Source organism: Nerophis lumbriciformis, linkage group LG10 (genome assembly GCF_033978685.3).
Source record: "Nerophis lumbriciformis linkage group LG10, RoL_Nlum_v2.1, whole genome shotgun sequence".
In the NCBI taxonomy this organism is placed as follows: Eukaryota; Metazoa; Chordata; class Actinopteri; order Syngnathiformes; family Syngnathidae; genus Nerophis; species Nerophis lumbriciformis.
The window spans coordinates 38,960,193-38,986,110 of record NC_084557.2 but is presented as its reverse complement, the minus strand read 5'-3'; positions in this window follow the sequence as shown (position 1 = coordinate 38,986,110).

The following is a 25,918-nucleotide window of genomic DNA, read 5'->3' as shown; positions in this document are numbered from 1 at the left end:
AAATGTAAAAAAATATATAAACATGACTCCAAAACCAAACATGCATTATGTTTAAAAATGCCTGTCAATTTGTATCCATGCGAGTTTTACTAAAATCAATTGTTGTAGTAAGGTTTGCAACTACAAATTATTGGTTTTACTCACCATGATAGTATACTGTCACATTCAATTTGACAGTTATTTAAACATAACTACAAAACCACACATGCAAAATGGCTATAATGCCTGGAGAAATGTATCTTTGTGAGATTACTGGAAAAACATATTTTGTAAGGTTTGTAAAGAAACAATTTAGTTTTTTTTACTTAATATGATGAGGTGGCGACTTTTCCAGGGTGTACGCCGCCTTCCGCCCGATTGTCGCTGAGATAGGCTCCAGCGCCCCCCGCGACCCCGAAGAGAATAAGCGGTAGAAAATGGATGGATGGATGGACAGTATAACTGTCATACTAAATGTAAAAGTAGTATAAACATAACTCCAAAACCAAACATGCATTATGTCTAAAAATTCCTGTAATATTGTATTGATGTGAGTTTTACTAGAATCAGTAGTTTTTGTAAGTTTTGCAAATACAAAATATTGGTTTTACTCACTATGACAGTATACTGTCACATTCAATCTGACAGCTAATTAAACATAACTCCTAAACCACACATGCAAAATGACTAATAATGCCTAGAAACATGTATCTCTGTGAATTTTCCTGGAAAAAAATATTTTGTATGGTTTGTAAAATTACAAGTTTGTTATTTTTTACTCAATTTGACAGTATAACTGTCATACTAAATATGAAAGTTATATACACATAACTCTAAAACCAAACTTGCAATCCGTCTAAAAATGCCTGTAATATTGAATCTATGTGAGTTTTACCAAAGTCAGGTATTTTGGTAAGGTTTACAAATACAAAAATTAGGTTTTACTTATAATGACAGTATAACTGCCACACTCAATATGACAGTTTTTTAAACATAACTCCTAAAAAACAAATGCAAAATGACTAATAATGCCTGGAAAAATGTATCTTTGTAAATTTTAATGAAAAAAAAATATTTTGTAAGGTTTGTAAAGACACAAATTAGTTTTTTTTACTTAATATGATGGTATAACTGTCATACTAAATATGAAAGTTATATAAACATAACTCCAAAACCAAACATGTTTATGTCTAAAAATTCCTGTAATATTGTATCTATGTGAGTTTTACCAGAATCAGGTATTTTGGTAAGGTTTACAAATACAAAAAATAGGTTTTACTCATAATGACAATATAACTGCCACATTTAACATGACAGGTATTTAAACATAACTCCTAAACCAAACATGATAAATGGCTAATAATGCCTGGAGAAATGTATCTTTGTGAGTTTTACAGGAAAAAAATAATTTGTAAGGTTTATAAAGACACAAGGTAGTTGTTTTTTTTTACTCAATATGATGGTATATACTAAATATGAAAGTTATATGAACATAACTCCAAAAACAAACATGAATTTTGTCTAAAATTACCTGTAATATTGTATCTATGTGAGTTTTACCAGAATCAGGTATTTTAGTAAGGTTTACATATACAAAAAATAGGTTTTACTCACTATGACAGTATACTGTCACATTCAATCTGACAGTTATGTAAACATAACTCCTAAACCACACATGCAAAATGGCTAATAATACCTGGAGAAATGTATCTTTGTGAGTTTTACTAGGCCAAATATTTTGTAAGGTTTGTAAAGACACAAGTTAGTTTTTTTTTTACTAAATATGACAGTATAACTGTCATACTACATGCAAAAAATATACAAACATGACTCCAAAACCAAACTTACTATCCATCTAAAAATGTCTGTAATATTGAATCTATGTGAGTTTTACCAAAATGAGGTATTTTGGTAAGGTTGACAAATACTGATAGTGACATTATAACTGCCACACTCAATATGACTGTTATTTAAACATAACTCCTAAACCAAACATGCTAAATGGCTAATAATGCCTAGAGAAAGGAATCTTTGTGACTTTTACTGAAAGAAAAATAATTTGTAAGGTTTATAAAGACACAAGTTAGTTTTTTTTTACTCAATATGATGGTATAACTGTCATACTAAATATAAAAGTTATATAAACATAACTCCAAAACCAAACATGCATTTTGTCTGAAAATTATTGTTATATTGTATCTATGTGAGTTTAACCAGAATCAGGTATTTTGGTAAGGTTTACATATACAAAAATTAGGTTTTACTCATATAGACAGTATAACTGCCTCATTCAAAAAGACAGTTATGTAAACATAACTCCTAAACCACTCATGCAAAATGGTTAATAATGCCTGAAAAAATAGTTTTTTTTTTACTCAATATGATATTAATACTGTCATACTAAATGTGAAAGTTATATAAATATATCTCCAAAACCAAACATGCATTATGTCTAAAAATGCCTGTAATATTATATCCATGTGAGTTTCACTAGAATAAGTTGTTTTTGTAAGTTTTGCATATACAAAATACTGGTTTTACTCACTATGACAGTATACTGTCACATTCAATCTGACAGTTATTTAAACATAACTCCTAAACCACACATGCAAATTGGTTAATAATGCCTGGAGAAATGTATCTTTGTGAGTTTTAATGGGAAAAATATATATTTTTTTTGTTTGTAAAGACACAAGTTAGTTCTTTTTTACTTAATATGACAATATAAATGTCATACTAAATATTAAAGTTATATAAACATAACTCCAAAACCAAACATGCAATCCGTCTAAAAATGCCTGTAATATTGAATCTATGTTAGTTTTATTAGAATCAGGTATTTTGGTAAGGTTTACAAATACAAAAATTAGGTTTTACTCATAATGACGGATAACTGCCACATTCAAAATGACAGTTATTTAAACATAACTTCCTAACCACACATGCAAAAATGCTAATAATGCCTAAAACAATGCATCCCTGGGAGTTTTACTCGAACATGTGCTTTTTTAAGGCTTGCAATTACAAAAAGTAGTTGTTTACTCAATATGACAGCAATGTTCTTAAAATCCTCTAGTAATGCGGAAAAAGCAATACAAATGTTTTTCAACATAATTCCTAAACCAAACATGCAAAATTTCTAATAAAGCCTGTAGACATGTGTCTTTGTTAGTTTTACTAGGAAAAATATATTTTGTAAGGTTTGCAAAGTTGCAAGTTACTTTTTTTAATTCAATATGACTGTATAACTTTCATACTAAATATGAAAGTTACATAATTCCAAAACTAAACATGCATTATGTTTAAAAATGCCTAAAATATTGTATCTATGTGAGTTTTACCAGAATCAGGTAATTTGGTAAGGTTTACAAATACAAAAATTAAGTTTTACTCATAATGACAGTATAACTTCTCTAATCAATTTGACATTTATTTAAACATAACTTCCTAACCACACATGCAAAAAGGCTAATAAAGCCTAAAACAATGCATCCTTGTGAGTTTTACTCGAAACATATGCTTTTTTAAGGCTTGCAATTACAAAAAGTAGTTTTTTTGCTCAATATGACAGTGATGTTTTTAAATCCTGATATAATGCGAAAAAAGCAATAAAATAGTTTTTCAACATAATTCCTAAACCAAACATGCATTATGTCTTAAAATGCCTATAATATTGTATCCAAGTGAGTTTTAGTAGAATCATTTGTTTTTGTAAGGTTTACAAATACAACATTTTGGTTTTACTCACTATGACAGTATACTGTCACATTCAATCTGACTGTTATTTAAACATACATTCTAAACCACAGATGCAAAATGGCTAATACTGCCTGGAGAAATGTATTTTTTTTAGTTTTACTGGAAAAAAATATATTTTGTAAGGTTTGTTTGGACAAAAGTTAGTTTTTTTTACTCAATATGATGGTATAAATTTGAAAGTTATATAAACATAACTTCAAAACCAAACATGCAATCCGTCTAAAAATGCCTGTAATATTGAATCTATGTGAGTTTTAACAGAATCAGGTATTTTGGTAAGGTTTACAAATAAAAAAATTAGGTTTTACTCATAATGACAGTATAACTGCCACATTCAAAATGACAGTTATTTAAACATAACTCCTAAAACAAAAATGCTAAATGGCTAATAATGACTGGAGAAATGCATCTTTGTGAGTTTTACTGAAAAAAAAAAAAATATTTTGTAAGGTTTGTAAAGACACAAGTTAGTTTTTTTTTACTCCATATGACAGTATAACTGTCATACTAAATGTAAAATCTATACAAAACTCCAAAACCAAACATGCATTATGTCTAAAAATGCCTGTAACATTGCATCCATGTGAGTTTTACTAGAATCAGTTGTTTTTTTAAGGTTTGCAAATACAAAATATTGGTTTTACTCACTATGACAGTATGTTGTCACATTCAATCTGACAGTTATTTAAACATAACTCCTAAACCACACATACAAAATGACTACTAATGCCTGGAGAAATGTATCTTTGTGAGTTTTACTGAAAAAAAAAAAATATATTTTGTAAGGTTTGTAAAGACACAAGTTAGTTTTTTTTACTCAATATGACAGTATAACTGTCATACTAAATATGAAAGTTGTTTAAACATAACTCCAAAACCAAACATGCATTATGTCTAAAAATGCCTGTAATATTGTATCTATGTGAGTTTTACTACAATTAGGTATTTTGGTGAGGTTTACAAATACAAAAATAAGGTTTTACTCATAATGACAGTATAACTGCCACACTCAATATGGCAGTTATTTAATTATAACTCCTAAACCACACATGCTAAATGGCTAATAATGCTTGGAAAAATGTATATTTGTGAGTTTTACTGGAAAAAAAAAAGTAAGGTTTGTAAAGACACAAGTTTGTAATTTTGTGTCCATGTGAGTTTTACTAGAATCAGTTGTTTTTGTAAGGTTTGCAAATACAAAATATTGGTTTTACTCACTATGACAGTATACTGTTGTCATATTGAGTAAAAAACAAAACAATCTTGTGTTATAACAAACCTTACAAAATATATTTTTCCAGAAAAATTCACAGAGATACATTTCTCCAGGCATTATTAGTCATTTTGAATGTGTGGTTTAGGAGTTATGTTTAAATAACTGTTAGATTGAATGTGACAGTATACTTTCATAGTGAGTAAAACTCACATGGATACATCATTTCAGGCATTTTTAGACAAAATGCATGTTTGGTTTTGGAGTTCTGTTTGTATAACTTTTCCATTTAGTATGACAGTTATACTGTCTTTTTGAGTAACAAAAAACTAACTTGTGTCTTTACAAACCTTACAATTTTTTTTTTTTTTTTTCCAGTAAAACTCACAAAGATACATTTCTCCAGGCATTAATAGCCATTTAGCATGTTTTGTTTAGGAGTTATGTTTAGAAAAACTGTCATTTCGAATGTGGCAGTTATCCGTCATTATGAGTAAAACCTAATTTTTTTTATTTGTAATCCTTACCAAAATACCTGATTCTGGTAAAAATCACATATATTCAATATTACAGACATTTTTAGACAGATTGCAAGTTTGGTTTTGGAGTTATGTCTATATAACTTTCAAATTTAGTAAGACAGTTATACTATCATATTGAGTAAAAAAAAACGAACTTATGTCCATACAAACCTTATAAAATATTTTTTTTCCGGTAAAATTCACAAAAATACATTTCTCCAGGCATTATTATCCATTTTGCATCCGTGGTTTAGAATTTATGTTTAAATAACAGGCAGATTGAATGTGACAGTATACTGTCATAGTGAGTAAAACCTAATTTTTGTATTTGTAAACCTTACCAACATACCTGATTCTGGTAAAACTCACATAGATACAATATTACAGGAATTTTTAGACATAAAACATGTTTGGTTTTGCAGTTATGTTTATATAACTTTCATATTTAGTATGACAGTTATACCATCATACTGCGTAAAAAAAACTAATTTGTGTCTTTACAAACCTTACAAAATATTTTTTTCCATTAAAATTCACAAAGATACATTTTTCCAGGCATTATTAGTCATTTTGCATTTGTTTTTTAGGAGTTATGTTTAAAAAACTGTCATATTGAGTGTGGCAGTTATACTGTCATTATGAGTAAAACCTAATTTTTGTATTTGTAAACCTTACCAAAATACCTGATTTTGGTAAAACTCACATAGATTCAATATTACAGGCATTTTTAGACGGATTGCAAGTTTGGTTTTGGAGTTATGTGTATATAACTTTCATATTTAGTATGACAGTTATACTGTCAAATTGAGTAAAAAATAACAAACTTGTAATTTTACAAACCATACAAAAAAATGTTTTCCAGTAAAATTCACAGAGATACATTTTTCCAGGCATTATTAGTCATTTTGCATGTGTGGTTTAGAAGTTATGTTTAAATAGCTGTCAGATTGAATGTGACAGTATACTGTCATAGTGAGTAAAACCAATATTTTGTATTTGCAAAACTTACAAAAACAACAGAATCTAGTAAAACTCACATGGATACAATATTACAGGCATTTTTAGACATAATGCATGTTTGGTTTTGGAGTTATGTTTATACTACTTTTACATTTAGTATGACAGTTATACTGTCCATCCATCCATCCATTGTCTACCGCTTATCCCTTCGGGGTCGCGGGGGGCGCTGGAGCCTATCTCAGCTACAATCGGGCGGAAGGCGGGGTACACCCTGGAAAAGTCGCTACCTCATCATATTAAGTAAAAAAAACTAAATTGTTTCTTTACAAACCTTACAAAATATGTTTTTCCAGTAATCTCACAAAGATACATTTCTCCAGGCATTATAGCCATTTCGCATGTGTGGTTTGGTAGTTATGTTTAAATAACTGTCAAATTGAATGTGACGGTATACTATCATGGTGAGTAAAACCAATATTTTGTAATTGCAAACCTTACTACAATTGATTTTAGTAAAACTCGCATGGATACAAAATTACAGGCATTTTTAAACATAATGCATGTTTGGTTTTGGAGTTATGTTTATATATTTTTTACATTTAGTATTACAGGTATACTGTCATATTGAGTAAAAAAAACTAACTTGTGTCTTTATAAACCTTAAAAAAAATGTTTTCCAGTAAAACTCACAAAGATACATTTCTCCAGGCATTATTAGCCATTAACCATGTTTGGTTTAGAGTTATGTTTAAATAACTGTCATATTGAGTAAAACCTATTTTTTGTATTTGTAAAATCACCATAATAACTGATTCTGATAAAACTCACATGGATAAAATATTGCAGGATTTTTTTAGACATAAAGCATGTTTCCATCATATTGAGTAAAAAAAACTAACTTGTGTCTATACAAACCTTACAAAATATATTTTTTCCAGTAAAACTCACAAAAATACATTTCTCCAGTTATTATTAGCCATTTTGCATCTGTGGTTTAGAATTTGTGTTTAAATAACAGTCAGATTGATTGTGACAGTATACTGTCATAGTGAGTAAAACCTAATTTTTGTATTTGTAAACCTTAACAAAATACCTGATTCTAGTAAAACTCACATAGATTCAATATTACAGGCATTTTTAGACGGATTGCATGTTTGCTATTGGAGTTATGTTTATATAACTTTTTCATTTATTATGACAGTTTTACAAACATATTAAATAAAAAAAACTATTTTGTGTCTTATCAAACCTTACAAAATATTTTTTTTCCTGTAAAATTCACAAAGATACATTTCTCCAGGCATTATTAGCCATTTTGCATGTGTGGTTTAGGAGTTATGTTAACATAACCGTCATATTGAGGGTGGCAGTTATACTGTCATTATGAGTAAAACCTAATTTTTGTATTTATAAACCTTACCAAAATTCCTGATTCTGGTAAAACTCACATATATACAATATTACAGGCATTTTTAGACGTAATGCATGTTTGGTTTTGGAGTTATGTTTATACACATTTTTCCAGGCATTATTAGCTATTTATCATGTTTGTAAAACCTAATTTTTGTATTCGTAAACCTTACCAAAATACCTGATTATGATAAAACTCACATATATTCAATATTACAGGCATTTTTAGACGGATTAAATATTTGGTTTTGGAATTATGTTTATATAACTTTCATATATAGTATGACAGCTATACTGTTAAATTGTGTAAAAAAAAAACTAAATTGTGTCTTTACAAACCTTACAAAATATTGTTTCCTGTAAAACTCACAAAGATACATTCCTCAAGGCATTATTAGCCATTTTGTCAGATTAATTGTGACAGTATACTGTCATTATGAGTAAAACTAATATTTTGTATTTGTAAACCTTACAAAAACAACTGATTCTACTAAAACTCACATGGATACTAAAGTATAAGCATTTTTAGACATAATGCATGTTTGGTGGCAGTCAATGTGGCAGTTATACTGTCATTATGAGTAAAACCTAATTTTTGTATTTGTCAACATTATCAAAATACCTGATTCTGGTAAAACTCACATAAATACAATATTACAGGCATTTTTAGACATAATTCATATTTGGTTTTGGAGTTATGTTTATATAACTTTCATATTTAGTATGACAGTTATACCATCAAATGAAATAAAAAAAACTAACTTGTGTTTTTATAAACCTTAAAAATTATTTGTTTCCAGTAAAACTTACAATAATACATTTCTCCAGGCATTATTAGCCATTTATCATGTTTGGATTAGGAGTTATGTTTAAATAACTGTCATATCAAATGTTGCAGTTATACTGTCATTATGAGTAAAACCCAAGTTTTGTATTTGTAAACCTTACCAAAATACCTGATTCTGGTAAAACTCACATAGATTCAATATTACAGGCAGTTTTAGACGTAATGCATGTTTGGTTTTGGAGTTATGTTTATAAACATTTTTCCAGGCATTATTAGCTATTTATCATGTTTGGTTTAGGAGTTATGTTTGAATAACTGTCATATCAAATAATGCAGTGATACTGTCATTGTGAGTAAAACCCAAGTTTTGTATTTGTAAACCTTACCAAAATACCTGATTCTGGTAAAACTCATATAGATTCAATATTACAGGCAGTTTAAGACAGATTGCAAGTTTGGTTTAGGAGTTTGGTTTTGGAATGATGTTTATATTACTTTTATATTTAGTTTGACAGTTATACCATCATATTGAGTAAAAAAAAAAAAAACTTTTGTCTTTACAAACCTTACAAAATATTGTTTTCTAGTAAAACTCACAAAGATACATTTCTCCAGGCATTATTAGCTATTTAGCATGTTTGGTTTAGGAGTTATGTTTAAATAACTGTTATTTTGAATATGGCAGTTATACTGTCATTATGAGTAAAACCTAATTTTTGTATTTGTAAACCTTACCAAAATACCTGATTCTGGTAAAACTCACATAGATTTAATATTACAGGCATTTTAAGATGTATTGCAAGTTTGGTTTTGGAGTTATGTTTATTTAACTTGCATATTTAGTATGACAGTTCTACTGTCATATTAAGTAAAAAAAATTAACTTGTGTCTTTACAAACCTTATAAATTGTTGTTTTTTTCCCCAGGAAAACTCACAAAGATACATTTCTCCAGGCATTATTAGCCATTTTGTATTTGTGGTTTAGGAGTTACAATATGTTTAAATGACTGTCAGATTGAATGTGACAGTATACTGTCATAGTGAGTAAAACCTAATTTTTGTATTTGTAAACCTTACCAAAAATACCCCATTCTGGTAAAAATACATAGATACAATATTGCAGGCATTTTTAGAAATAATGCATGTTTGGTTTTGGAGTTATGTTTATACAACTTTCATATTTAGTATGACAGTTATACCATCATATTGAGTAAAAAAAAATAACTTGTGTCTTTATAAACCTTACAATTTTTTTTTCCCCAGTAAACCTCAAAAAGATACATTTCTCCAGGCATAATTAGTCATTTATCATGTTTGGTTTAGGAGTTATGTTTAAATAACTGTCATATTGAGTGTGGCAGTTATACTGTCATTATGAGTAAAACCTATTTTTTGTATACGTAAACCTTACCAAAATACCTGATTCTGGTAAAACCCACATTGATACAATATTACAGGAATGTTTAGACATAAAGCATGTTTGGTTTTGAAGTAATGTTTATATAACTTTCATATTTTGTATGACAGTTATACCATCATATTGAGTAAAAGAAAACTAATTTGTATCTTTACAAACCTTACAAAATATTGTTTCCTGTAAAACTCACAAAGATACATTCCTCAAGGCATTATTAGCCATTTTGTCAGATTAATTGTGACAGTATACTGTCATTATGAGTAAAACTAATATTTTGACAATTCACAAATATACATTTCTCTAGGCATTAGTAGTCATTTTGCATTTGTGTTTTAGGAGTTATGTTTAATTAACTGTCATATTATGTGTGGCAGTTATACTTTCACTATGAGTAAAACCTAATTTTTGTATTCGTAAACCTTACCAAAATACCTGATTATGATAAAACTCACATATATTCAATATTACAGGCATTTTTAGACGGATTAAATATTTGGTTTTGGAATTATGTTTATATAACTTTCATATATTGTATGACAGCTATACTGTTAAATTGTGTAAAAAAAAAACTAACTTGTGTCTTTACAAACCATACAAAATATTGTTTCCTGTAAAACTTACAAAGATACATTCCTCAAGGCATTATTAGCCATTTTGTCAGATTAATTGTGACAGTATACTGTCATTATGAGTAAAACTAATATTTTGTATTTGTAAACCTTACAAAAACAACTGATTCTAGTAAAACTCACATGGATACAAAATTATAAGCATTTTTAGACATAATGCATGTTTGGTGGCAGTCAATGTGGCAGTTATACTGTCATTATGAGTAAAACCTAATTTTTGTATTTGTCAACATTATCAAAATACCTGATTCTGGTAAAACTCACATAGATACAATATTACAGGCATTTTTAGACATAATTCATATTTGGTTTTGGAGTTATGTTTATATAACTTTCATATTTAGTATGACAGTTATACCATCAAATGAAATAAAAAAAACTAACTTGTGTTTTTATAAACCTTAAAAATTATTTGTTTCCAGTAAAACTTACAATGATACATTTCTCCAGGCATTATTAGCCATTTATCATGTTTGGATTAGGAGTTATGTTTAAATAACTGTCATATCAAATGTTGCAGTTATACTGTCATTATGAGTAAAACCCAAGCTTTGTATTTGTAAACCTTACCAAAATACTTGATTCTGGTAAAACTCACATAGATTCAATATTACAGGCAGTTTAAGACAGATTGCAAGTTTGGATTAGGAGTTTGGTTTCGGAATTATGTTTATATAACTTTCATATATAGTATGACAGTTATACCATCATATTGAGTAAAAAAAAACTAACTTTACAAAACCTTACAAAATATTTTTTTCTAGTAAAAATCACAAATATACATTTCTCTAGGCATTATTAGTCATTTTGCATGTGTGGTATAAGAGTTATGTTTACATAACTGTCATATTGAGTGTGGCAGTAATACTGTCACTATGAGTAAAACCTAATTTTTGTTTTTGTAAACCTTACCAAAATACCTGATTCTGATCAAACTCACATGTATTCAATATTACAGGCATTTTTAGACGGATTGCATATTTGGTTTTGGAGTTGTGTTTATATAACTTTCATATATAGTATGACAGCTATACTGTTAAATTGTGTAAAAAAAACAACAACTAAATTGTGTCTTTACAAACCTTACAAAATATTTTTTCCAGTAAAATTCACAAAGATACATTCCTCAAGGCATTATTAGCCATTTTGTCAGATTAAATGTGACAGTATACTGTCATTATGAGTAAAACTAATATTTTGTATTTGTAAACCTTACAGAAACAACTGATTCTAGTAAAACTCACATGCATACAAAATTATAGGCATTTTTAGACATCATGCATTTTTGGTGGCAGTCAATGTGGCAGTTATACTGTCATTATGAGTAAAACCTAATTTTTGTATTTTTCAACCTTACCAAAATATCTGAATCTGGTAAAACTCACATGGATACAATACTAAAGGCATTTTTAGACATAATTCATATTTGGTTTTGGAGTTATGTTTGTATACACTTCTCCAGGCATTAATAGCAATTTAGCATGTTTGGTTGAGGAGTTATATTTAAATAATTATTATTTTGAATATGGCAGTTATACTGTCATTATGAGTAAAACCTAAATTTTGTATTTATAAACCTTACAAAAATACCTGATTCTGGTAAAACTCACATAGATCCAATATTACAGGCATTTTTATACATAATGCATGTTTGGTTTTGGAGTTTTGTGTATATACATTTTTCCAGGCATTATTAGCCATTTAGCATGTTTGGTTTAGGAGTTATGTTTAAAAAACTGTTATTTTGAATATGGCAGTTATACTGTCATTATGAGTAAAACCCAATTTTTGTATTTGTAAACCTTACCAAAATACTTGATTCTGGTAAAACTCACCTAGATTCAATATTACAGGCATTTTTAGACGTATTGCAAGTTTGGTTTTGGAGTTATGTTTATTTACCTTTCCTATTTAAAATGACAGTTATACTGTCATATTAAGTAAAAAAAACTAACATGTTTCTTTACAAACCTTATAACATTTTTTTTTTTCCAGAAAAACTCAAAAAGATACATTTTTCCAGGCATTATAAGCCATTTTGTAATTGTGGTTTAGGAGTTACAATATATTTAAATAACTGTCAGATTGAATGTGACAGTATACTGTCTTAGTGAGAAAAACCTAATTTTTGTATTTGTAAACCTTACCAAAAATACCTGATTCTGGTAAAAATCACATAGATACAATATTGCAGGCATTTTTAGACATAATGCATGTTTGGTTTTGGAGTTATGTTTATACAACTTTTATATTTAGTATGACAGTTATACCATCCTATTGCGTAAAAAAAACAAAAACTTGTGTCTTTATAAACCTTACAAAAATAAAATGTTCCCAGTAAAACTCACAAAGATACATTTCTCCAGGCATAATTAGCCATTTATCATGTTTAAACAACTGTCATATTGAGTGTGGCAGTTATACTGTCATTATGAGTATAACCTATTTTTTGTATTTTTAAACTTTACCAAAATACCTGATTCTGGTAAAACCCACATCGATATAATATTACAGGATTTTGTAGACATAAAGCATGTTTGGTTTTGGAGTTATGTTTATATAACTTTCATATTTAGTATGAATGTTATACCATCATAATGAGTAAAAAACAAAAAATAATTTGTATCTTTACAAACCTTACAAAATTTTGTTTTCCAGTAAAATTCACAAATATACCTTTCTCTAGGCATTATTAGTCATTTTGCATTTGTGTTTTAGGAGTTATGTTTAATTAACTGTCATGTTGAGTGTGGCCGTTATACTGTCACTATGAGTAAAACCTAATTTTTGTTTTTGTAAACCTTACCAAAATACCTGATTCTGATAAAACTCACAATGTATATCAATATTACAGGCATTTTTAGACGGATTGCATATTTGGTTTTGGAGTTGTGTTTATACAACTTTCATTCAGGGACGGCGTGGCGCAGTGGAAGAGTGGCCGTGCGCGACCCGAGGGTCCCCGGTTCAATCCCCACCTAGTACCAACCTCGTCATGTCCGTTGTGTCCTGAGCAAGACACTTCACCCTTGCTCCTGTTACAGGCATTTTTAGACATAATCCATGTTTTGTTTTGGAGTTTTTCCAGGCATTATTAGCCATTTATCATGTTTGGTTTAGGAGTTATGTTTAAATAACTGTAATATCAAATAATGCAGTTATACTGTCATTATGAGTAAAACTCAAGTTTTGTTTTTGTAAACCTTACCAAAATACCTGATTCTGGTAAAACTCATATAGATTCAATATTACAGGCAGTTTAAGACGGATTGCAAGTTTGGTTTAGGAGTTTGGTTTTGGAATTATGTTTACTTTTATATTTAGTTTGAAAGTTATACCATCGTATTGAGTAAAAAAAAAAATCTTTTTTCTTTACAAACCTTACAAAATATTTTTTTCTAGTAAAACTCACAAAGATACATTTCTCCAGGCATTATTAGCCATTTAGCATGTTTGGTTTAGGATTTATGTTTAAATAACTGTCAAATTGAATGTAGCAGTTATCTGTCATTATGAGTAAACCCCTAATTTATGTAATTGTACACCTTACCAAATTAACTGATTCTTGTAAAACTCACATAGATACAATATTTTAGGCATTTTTAGACATAATGCATGTTCAGTTTTGGAGTTATGTTTGCATAACTTTCATATTTGGTATGACAGTTATACTGTCATATTGAATTAAAAAAACTAACTTGCCTGTTTGCAAAACTTACAAAAGATATTTTTTCTAGTAAAACTAACAAAGATACATGTCTTCAGGCATTATTAGACATGTTGTATGTTTGGTGTAGGAATTATGTTGAAAAACATTTTTATTTGCAATTTTGCATTATCTCAGGATTTTAAGAATATTACTGTCATAATGAGTAAAAAACTGTGTTTGCAAGCCTTAAAATAGCAAATGTTTCGAGTAAAACTCACAAGGATGCATTGTTTTAGGCTTTATTAACCTATTTGCATGTGTGGTTAGGAAGTTATGTTTAAATAACAGTCAAATTGAATGTAGCAGTTATACTGTCATTATGGAAAAAAAAACAATTTTTGTATTTGTAAACCTTACCAAATTACTTGATTCTGGTAAACTTCACATAGATACAATATTACAGGCATTTTTAGACAAAATGCATGTTCAGTTTTGGAGTTATAATTATATAACTTTTATAATTGGTATGACAGTTATATTGTCATATTGAATTAAAAAAAACTAACTTGCGTCATGGCAAAACTTACAAAAGTTATTTTTTCTAGTGAAACTAACAGGGTACAAGTCTCCAGGCATTATTAGACATTTTGCACGATTGGTGTAGGAATTTGTTGAAAAACATTTTTATTGCTTTTTTCTCATTATCTCAGGATTTTAAGAACATTACTGTCATATTGAGTAAAAAACTACTTTTAGTGTTTGCAAACCTTAAAAAAGCATATGTTTCGAGTAAAACTCACAAGGATAAGTTGTTTTAGGCTTTATTAGCCTTTTTGCATTCGTGGTTAGGAAGTTATGTTTAAATAAATGTCAAATTGAATGTAGCAGTTATCTGTCATTATGAGTGAACCCCTAATTTATGTAATTGTACACCTTACCAAATTGACTGATTCTTGTAAAACTCACATAGATACAATAATTTAGGCAATTTTAGACATAATGCATGTTCAGTTTTGGAGTTATGTTTATATATATTTCATATTTGGTATGACAGTTATACTGTCATATTGAATTACAAAAACTTATTTGCCTCTTTGCAAAACTTACAAAAGATAATTTTTCCAGTAAAACTAACAAAGATACATGTCTTCAGGCATTATTAGACATGTTGCATGTTTGGTGTAGGAATTATGTTGAAAAACCTTGTTATTGCTTATTTCGCATTATCTCAGGATTTTAAGAACATTACTGTCAAAATGAGTAAAAAACTACTTTTTGTGTTTGCAAGCCTTAAAATAGCATATGTTTTGAGTAAAACTCACAAGGATGCATTGCTTTAGGCTTTATTAACCTATTTTGCATGTGTGGTTAGGGAGTTATGTTTAACTAACAGTCAAATTGAATGTAGCAGTTAACTGTCATTATGAGTAAACCCCTAATTTATGTAATTGTACACCTTACCAAATTAACTGATCCTTGTAAAACTCACATTGATACAATATTTTAGGCATTTTTAGACATAATGCATGTTTAGTTTTGGAGTTATGTTTATATAACTTTCATATTTGGTATGACAGTTATACTGTCATATTGAATTAAAAAAATAACTTGCCTCTTTGCAAAACTTACAAAAGATAATTTTTCCAGTTAAACTAACAAAGATACATGTCTTCAAGCATTATTAGACATGTTGCATGTTTGATGTAGGAATTATATTGAAAAACATTTTTATTGCTTATTTCGCATTATCTCAGGATTTTAAGAACATTACTGTCAAAATGAGAAAAAACTACTTTTTGTGTTTGCAAGCCTTAAAATAGCAAATGTTTCGAGTAAAACTCACAAGGATGCATTGTTTTAGGCTTTATTAACCTATTTGCATGTGTGATTAGGAAGTTATGTTTAAATAACAGTCAAATTGAATGTAGCAGTTATACTGTCATTATGGAAAAAAAAACAATTTTTGTATTTGTAAACCTTACCAAATTACCTGATTCTGGTGAAACTCACATATATACAATATTTTAGGCATTTTTAAACATAATGCTTGTTCAATTTTGGAGTTATGTTTATATAACTTTCATATTTGGTATGACAGTTATACTGTCATATTGAATTAAAAAAACTAACTTGCCTCTTTGCAAAACTTACAAAAGATAATTTTTCCAGTAAAACTAACAAAGATACATATCTTCAAGCATTATTAGATATGTTGCATGTTTGATGTAGGAATTATGTTGAAAAACATTTTTATTGCTTATTTCGCATAATCTCAGGATTTTATGAACATTACTGTCATATTGAGTAAAAAACTACTTTTTGTGTTTGCAAGCCTTAAAATAGCAAATGTTTCGAGTAAAACTCACAAGGATGCATTGTTTTAGGCTTTATTAACCTATTTTGCACGTGTGATTAGGAAGTTATGTTTAAATTATAAATAAAGTTGATTTGATTTGATTTGAAATAACAGTCAAATTGAATGTAGCAGTTATACTGTCATTATGAAAAAAACAATTTTTGTATTTGTAAACCTTACCAAAGTACCTGATTCTGGTGAAACTCACATAGATACAATATTACAGGCATTTTTAGACATAATGCATGTTCAGTTTTGGAGTTATGTTTATATAACTTTCATATTTGGTATGACAGTTATAATGTCATATTGAATTAAAAAAACTAGCTTGCCTCTTTGCAAAACTTACAAAAGATAATTTTTCTAGTAAAACTAACAAAGATACATGTCTTCAGGCATTATTAGACATGTTGCATGTTTGATGTAGGAATTATATTGAAAAACATTTTTATTGCTTATTTCGCATTATCTCAGGATTTTAAGAACATTACTGTCATAATGAGTAAAAAACTACTTTTTATGTTGGCAAGCCTTAAAATAGCAAATGTTTCGAGTAAAACTCACAAGGATGCATTGTTTTACACTTTATTAACCTATTTGCATGTGTGATTAGGAAGTTTGTTTAAATAACAGTCAAATTGAATGTAGCAGTTATCTGTCATTATGAAAAAAAACAATTTTTGTATTTGTAAACCTTACCAAATTACCTGATTCTGGTGCACATAGATACAATATTACAGGCAATTTTAGACATAATGCATGTTCAGTTTTGGAGTAATGTTTATATAACTTTCATATTTGGTATGACAGTTATACTGTCATATTGAATTAAAAAAACTAACTTGCCTCTTTGCAAAACTTACAAAAGATCATTTTTCTAGTAAAACTAACAAAGATACATGTCTTCAGGCATGTTGCATGTTTGGTGTAGGAATTATGTTGAAAAACATTTTTATTGCTTATTTCGCATTATCTCAGGATTTTAAGAACATTACCCTCAAAATTAGTAAAAAACTACTTTTTGTGTTTGCAAGCCTTAAAATAGCAAATGTTACGAGTAAAACTCACAAGGATGCATTGTTTTGGGCTTTATTAGCCTATTTGCATGTGTGGTTAGGAAGTTATGTTTAAATAACTGTCAAATTGAATATAGCAGTTATACTGTCATTATGAGAAAAACCCAATTTTTGTATTTGTAAACCTTACCAAATTACTTCATACTGGTAAAACTCACATAGATACAATATATTAGGCATTTTTAGACATAATGCATGTTCATTTTTGGAGTTATGTTTATATAACTTTTACATTTAGTTTGACAGTAATACTGTTATATTGAATTAAAAAAACTAACTTGCGTTTTTGCAAAACTTACAAAAGATACATTTTCTAGTAAAACTAACAAAGATACATGTCTTCAGGCATTATTAGACATGTTGCATGTTTGGTGTAGGAATTATGTTGAAAAACATTTTTATTGCTTTTTTTCGCATTATCTCAGGATTTTAAGAACATTACTGGCATATTGAGTAAAAAACTACTATGACAGTATACTGTCACATTCAATCTGACTGTTATTTAAACATAACTCCTAAACCATGCAAGCAAAATGTCAAATAATGCCTGGAGAAATGTATCTTTGTAAGTTTTACAGGAAAAAAATAGTTTGTAAGGTTTGTAAAGACACAAGTTAGCTTTTTTTTACTCAATATGACAGTATAACTGTCATGCTATATATGAAAGTTGAATAAATATAACACCAAAACCAAATTTGCAATCCGTCTAAAAATGCCTGTAATATTGAATATATGTGAGTTTTACCAAAATCAGTTATTTTGGTAAGGTTTACAAATACAAAAATTGGGTTTTACTCATAATGACAGTATAACTGCCATATTCAAAATAACAGTTATTTAAACATAACTCCTAAACCAAATATGCTAAATGGCTAATAATGCCTGGAGAAATGAATCTTTGTGAGTTTTACTAGAAAAAAAATATTTTGCAAGGTTTGTAAAGACAAAAGTTAGTTGTTTTTTTTACTCAATATGATGGTATAACTGTCATACTAAATATGAAAGTTAGATAAACATAATTCCAAAACCAAACTCTCTGTCTTAAACTGCCTGTAATATTGAATCTATGTGATTTTTGCCAGAATCAGGTATTTTGGTAAGGTTTACAAATACAAAACTTGGGTTTTACTCTTAATGACAGTATAACTGCAACATTTGATATGACAGTTATTTAAACATGACTCCTAAACTAAACATGATAAATGACTAACAATGCCTGGAGAAGATTTGAAATGTATCTTTGTGAGTTTTACTGGAAACAAATGTTGTGTAAGGTTTATAAAGACACAAATTATTATTTTTTATTTAATATGATGGTATAACTGTCATACTAAATATGAAAGTTATATAAACATAACTCCAAAACCAAAATGGATTTAGTCTAAAAATGCCTGTAATATTGTATCTTTTTGAGTTTTACCAGAATCAGGTATTTTGGTAAGGTTGACAAATACAAACAATAGGTTTTACTCATAATGACAGTATACTGCCACATTCAATATGACAATTATTTAAACATAACTCCAAAACCAAACATGCATTATGTCTTAATATTCCTATTAAATTCCTACGTGAGTTTTACTAGAATCAGTTGTTTTTCTAAGGTTTACAAATACAAATTGTTAGTTTTACTCATAATGAGAGTATACTGTCACAATCAATCTGACAAAATGGCTAATAATGCCTGGAGGAATGTATCTTTGTGAATTTTACTGGAACAAATATTTTGTAAGGTTTGTAAAGACACGCGTTAGTTTTTTTTAACTTAATTTTACAGTATAGCTGTCATACTATATATGAAAGTTTTATAAACATAACTCCAAAACCAAACATGCAATCCGTCTAAAAATGTCTGTAATATTTATTATATGTAAGTTTTATCAGAATCAGGTATTTTGGTAAGGTTTACAAATCAAAAAATTAGTTTTTTCTCATAGTGACAGTATAACTGCCACACACAATATGACAGTTATTTAAACATAACTCCTAAAACACAAAATTAAAATGAATAATAATGCCTAGAGAAATGTATATTTGTGAATTTTACTGGAAAACAATATTTTGTAAGGTTTGTAAAGATACAAATTTGTGTTTTATTACTCAATATGATGGTATAACTGTCATACTAAATATGAAAGTTATATAAACATAACTCCAAAACCAAACATACTTTATGTCTAAAAATTCCTGTAATATTGTATGGATGTGGGTTTTACCAGAATCAGATATTTTGGTAAGGTTTACAAATACAAAAAATAGGTTTTACTCATAATGACAGTATAACTGCCACACTCAATATGACAGTTAAAACATAACTCCTAAACCAAACATGTTAAATGGCTAATAATGCCTGGAGAAATGTATCTTTGTGAGTTTTCCTGGAAAAAAAAATAAAAAATTGTAAGGTTTGTAAAGACACAAGTTAGTTTTTTACTTAATATGACAGTATAACTGGCATACTAAATATAAAAGTTAAATAAACATATCTCCAAAACCAAACTTGCAATACGTCTAAAAATGCTTGTAATATTGTATCTATGTGAGTTTTACCAGAATCAGGTATTTTGGTAAGGTTTACATATACACAAATTTGGTTTTACTCATACTGACAGTATAACTGCCACGTTTAATATGACAGTTTTGTAAACATAACTCCTATACCAACCATGCAAAATGGTTAATAATGCCTGGAGAAATGTATCTTTGTGAGTTTTACTGGAAAAAACGAATTTGTAAGGTTTATAAAGATGCAAGTTACATTTTTTACTCAATATGATGATATAACTGTCAAACTAAATATGAAAGTTATATATTAACATAACTCCAAAACCAATGAATCTATTTTCGTTTTACTAGAATCAGGTATTTTGGTAAGGTTTACAAAAACAAAAAATAGGTTTTACTCATAATGACAGTATAACTGCCACATTCAATATGACAGTTATGTAAACATAACTCCTAAACCACACATGCAAAATGGTTAATAATGCCTGGAGAAATGTATCTTTTTAAGTTTTACAGGAAAAAAAAAACAATTTTGTAAGGTTTGTAAAGACTGCGATGAGATGGCGACTTCTCCAGGGTGTACCCCGCCTTCCGCCCGATTGTAGCTGAGATAGGCTCCAGCGCCCCCCGCGAACCCAAATGGAATAAGCGGTAGAAAATGGATGGATGAATGGGTTTGTAAAGACGCAAGTTATTTTTTTCTTACTCAATATGACAGTAAAACTGTCATACTATATGTAAAAAAATGATAAACATATCTCCAAAACCAAACATGCATTATGTCTAAAAATGCCTGTAATATTGTATTCATGTTAGTTTAACTAGAATCAGTTGTTTTTGTAAGGTTTGCAAATACAAACTATTGGTTTAACTCACTATGACAATATACTGTCACATTCAATCTGAGTTATTTAAACATAACTCCTAAACCAAACATGTTTTATGTCTAAAAAATCCTGTAATATTGTATCTATATGAGTTTTACCAGAATCAGGTATTTTGGTAAGGTTTACAAATACAAAAAGTAGGTTTTACTCATAATAACAATATAACTGCCACACTCAACATGACAGTTATTTAAACATAACTCCTAAAAAATAAATGCAAAATGACTAATAATGCCTGGAAAAATGTATCTTTGTGAATTTTAATGAAAAAAAAAATATTTTGTAAGGTTTGTAAAGACACAAATTAGGTTTTTTTACTTAATATGATGGTATAACTGTCATACTAAATATGAAAGTTATATAAATATAACTCCAAAACCAAATATACAGTATGTCTAAAAATGCCTGTAATATTGTATCTATGTGAGTTTTACCAGAATCAGGTATTTTGGTAAGGTTTACAATTACAAAAATTAGGTTTTACTCATAATGACAGTATAACTGCCACATTGACTGCCACCAAACATGTTGTGTTTAAAAATGCTTATAAATTTGTATCCATGTGATTTTTACTATAATCAGTTATTTTTGTAAGGTTTACAAATACAAAATATTAGTTTTACTCATAATGACAGTATACTGACAAAATGGCTAATAATGCCTTGAGGAATGTATCTTTGTGAGTTTTACTGGAAAAATATTTTGTAAGGTTTGTAAAGACACAAGTTAGTTTTTTTTACACAATTTAACTGTTTAGCTGTCATACTATATATGAAAGTTATATAAACATAATTCCAAAACCAAATATGCAATCCATCTAAAAAATGCCTGTAATATTGAATATATGTGAGTTTTATCAGATTCAGGTATTTTGGTAAGGTTTACGAATACAAAAATTAGCTTTTACTCATAGATATAACTGCCACACTCAATATGACAGTTATTTAAACATAACTCCTAAAACACAAATGCAAAATGACTAATAATGCCTAGAGAAATGTATATTTGTGAATTTTACTGGAAAACAATATTTTGTAAGATTTGTAAAGATACAAATGAGTTTGTTTTTTTACTCAATATGATGGTATAACTGTCATACTAAATATGAACGTTATATAAACATAACTCCAAAACCAAACATTCATTATGTTTAAAAATGCCTGTAATATTGTATCTATGTGAGTTTTACCAGAATCAGGTATTTTGGTAAGGTTTACATATACACAAACTTGGTTTTACTCATAATGACAGTATAACTGCCACATTTAATATGACAGTTATGTAAACATAACTCCTATACCACACAGGCAAAATGGTTAATAATGCCTGGAGAAATGTATCTTTGTGAGTTTTACTGGAAAAAAACGAAATTTTAAGGTTTATAAAGACACAAGTTCAATTTTTTACTCAATATGATGATATAACTGTCATACTATATATGAAAGTTATATAAACATAACTCCAAAACCAATGAATCTATGTTCGTTTTACTAGAATCAGGTATTTTGGTAAGGTTTACAAAAACAAAAATTAGGTTTTACTCATAATGACAGTATAACTGCATTATTTGATATGACAGTTATGTAAACATAACTCCTAAACCACACATGCAAAATGGTTAATAATGCCTGGAGAAATGTATCTTTTTAAATTTTACAGGAAAAAAAAAAAAATTGTAAGGTTTGTAAAGACTGCGATGAGATGGCGACTTGTCCAGGGTGTACGCCGCCTTCCGCCCGATCGTAGCTGATATAGGCTCCAGCGCCCCCCGCGAGCCCAAAGAGAATAAGTGGTAGAAAATGGATGGATGGATGGGTTTGTAAAGACACAAGTTTTTTTTTTTTTACTCAATATGACAGTATAACTGTCATACTAAATGTAAAAAAATTATAAACATAACTCCAAAACCAAACATGCATTATGTCTTAAAATGCCTGTAATATTGTATTCATGTGAGTTTAACTAGAATCAGTTGTATTTGTAAGGTTTGCAAATTCAAAATATTGGTTTTACTCACTATGACAGTATACTGTCACATTCAATCTGACAGTTATTTAAACCAAACATGTTTTATGTCTAAAAATTCCTGTAATATTGTATTTATATGAGTTTTACCAGAATCAGGTATTTTGGTAAGGTTTACAAATAGAAAATATAGGTTTTACTCATAATGACAATATAACTACCACACTCCGCATGACAGTTATTTAAAGATAATTACTAAACCAAACATGATACATGGCTAATAATGCCTGGAGAAATGTATCTTTGTGATTTTTAGTAGAAAAAAATATTTTGTAAGGTTTGTAAAGACAAAAGTTAGGTTTTTTTTACTCAATATGATGGTATAACTGTCATACTAAATATGAAAGTTATATAAACATAACTCCAAAACCAAACATGCATTATGTCTAAAAATGCTTATAATTTTGTATCCATGTGAGTTTTACTAGAATCAGTTGTTTTTGTAAGGTTTACAAATACTAAATATTAGTTTTACTCATAATGACAGTATACTGTCACAATTAATCTGAAAAAATGGCTAATAATGCCTTGAGGAATGTATCTTTGTGAATTTTACTGGAAATAAATATTTTGTAAGGTTTGTAAGACACAAGTTAGTTTGTTTTTTTACATAATTTAACAGTATAGCTGTCATACTACATATGAAAGTTATATAAACATAATTCCAAAACCAAATATGCAATCCATCTAAAAATGCCTGTAATATTGAATATATGTGAGTTTTATCAGAATCAGGTATTTTGGTAAGGTTTACAAATACAAAACTTGGGTTTTACTCATAATGACAGTATAACTGCATTATTTGATATGACAGTTATTTAAACATAACTCCTAAACCAAACATGATAAATAGCTAATAATGCCTGGAAAAATGTATATAAACATAACTCCAAAACTAAACATGCATTATGTCTAAAAATGCCTGTAATATTGTATCTATGTGAGTTTTACCAGAATCAGGAATTTTGGTAAGGTTTATAAATACAAAAATTGGGTTTTACTCATAATGACAGTATAACTGCCATATTCAAAATAACAGTTATTTAAACATACCTTCTAAACCAAACATGCTAAAGAGCTAATAATGCCTGGAGAAATGTATCTTTGTGAGTTTTACTAGAAAAAATTATTTTGTAAGGTTTGTAAAGACAAACATTTTTTTTTTTTACTCAATATGATGGTATAACTGTCAAACTAAATATAAAAGTAATATAAACATCATTCCAAAACCAAACTCCTAAACCAAACTTGCAATCCGTCTTAAACTGCCTGTAATATTGAATCTATCTGAGTTTTACCAGAATCAGGTATTTTGGTAAGGTTTACAAATACAAAACTTGGGTTTTACTCATAATGACAGTATAACTGCATTATTTGATATGACAGTTATTTAAACATAACTCCTAAACCAAACATGATAAATAGCTAATAATGCCTGGAAAAATGTATATAAACCTAACTCCAAAACTAAACATGCATTATGTCTAAAAATGCCTGTAATATTGTATCTATGTGAGTTTTACCAGAATCAGGAATTTTGGTAAGGTTTATAAATACAAAAATTATGTTTTACTCATAATGACAGTATAACTGCATCCCTCAATATGACGGTTATGTTAACATAACTCCTAAACCACTCATGCAAAATGGCTAATAATGCCTGGAGATATGTTTGTGAGTTTTACAGGGAAAAAAATATTTTGTAAGGTTTGATAAGACACAAAATAGGTTTTTTTATTCAATATGTTTGTATAACTGTCATAATAAATGTAAAAGTTATATAAACATAACTCCAATACCAAACATGCAATCCGTCTAAAAATGCCTGTAATATTGAATCTATGTGAGTTTTACTAGAATCAGGTATTTTGTTAAGGTTTACAAATACAAAAATTAGGTTTTACTCACTATGACAGTATACTGTCACATTCAATCTGACAGTTATTTAAACATACTGTAACTCCTAAACCACAATTACAAAATGGCTAATAATGCCTGGAAAAATTTATTTTTATGAGTTTTTCTGAAAAAAAATTAAAACAATTATAAGGTTTGTAAAGAAACAAGTTAGTTTTTTTTACTTAATATGACAGTATAACTGTCATACTAAATATGAAAGTTAAATAAACATAACTCCAAAACCAAACTTGCAGTACGTCTAAAAATGCCTGTAATATTGAATCTATGTGAGTTTTACCAGAATCAGGTATTTTGGTAAGGTTTACAAATACAAAAATTGGGTTTTACTCATAATGACAGTATAACTGCCATATTCAAAATAACAGTTATTTAAACATAACTCCTAAACCAAACATGCTAAATAGCTATAAATGCCTGGAGAAATGTATCTTTGTGAGTTTTACTAGAAAAAAATATTTTCTAAGTTTTGTAAAGACAAAAGTTATTTTTTTTTACTCAATATGATGGTTTAACTGTCAAACTAAATATAAAAGTAATATAAACATAATTCCAAAACCAAACTCCTAAACCAAACTTGCAATCCGTCTTAAACTGCCTGTAATATTGAATCTATTTGAGTTTTACCAGAATCAGGTATTTTGGTAAGGTTTACAAATACAAAACTTGGGTTTTACTCATAATGACAGTATAACTGCATTATTTGATATGACAGTTATTTAAACATAACTCCTAAACCAAACATGATAAATGGCTAATAATGCCTGGAAAAATGTATATGAACATAACTCCAAAACCAAACATGCATTATGTCTAAAAATGCCTGT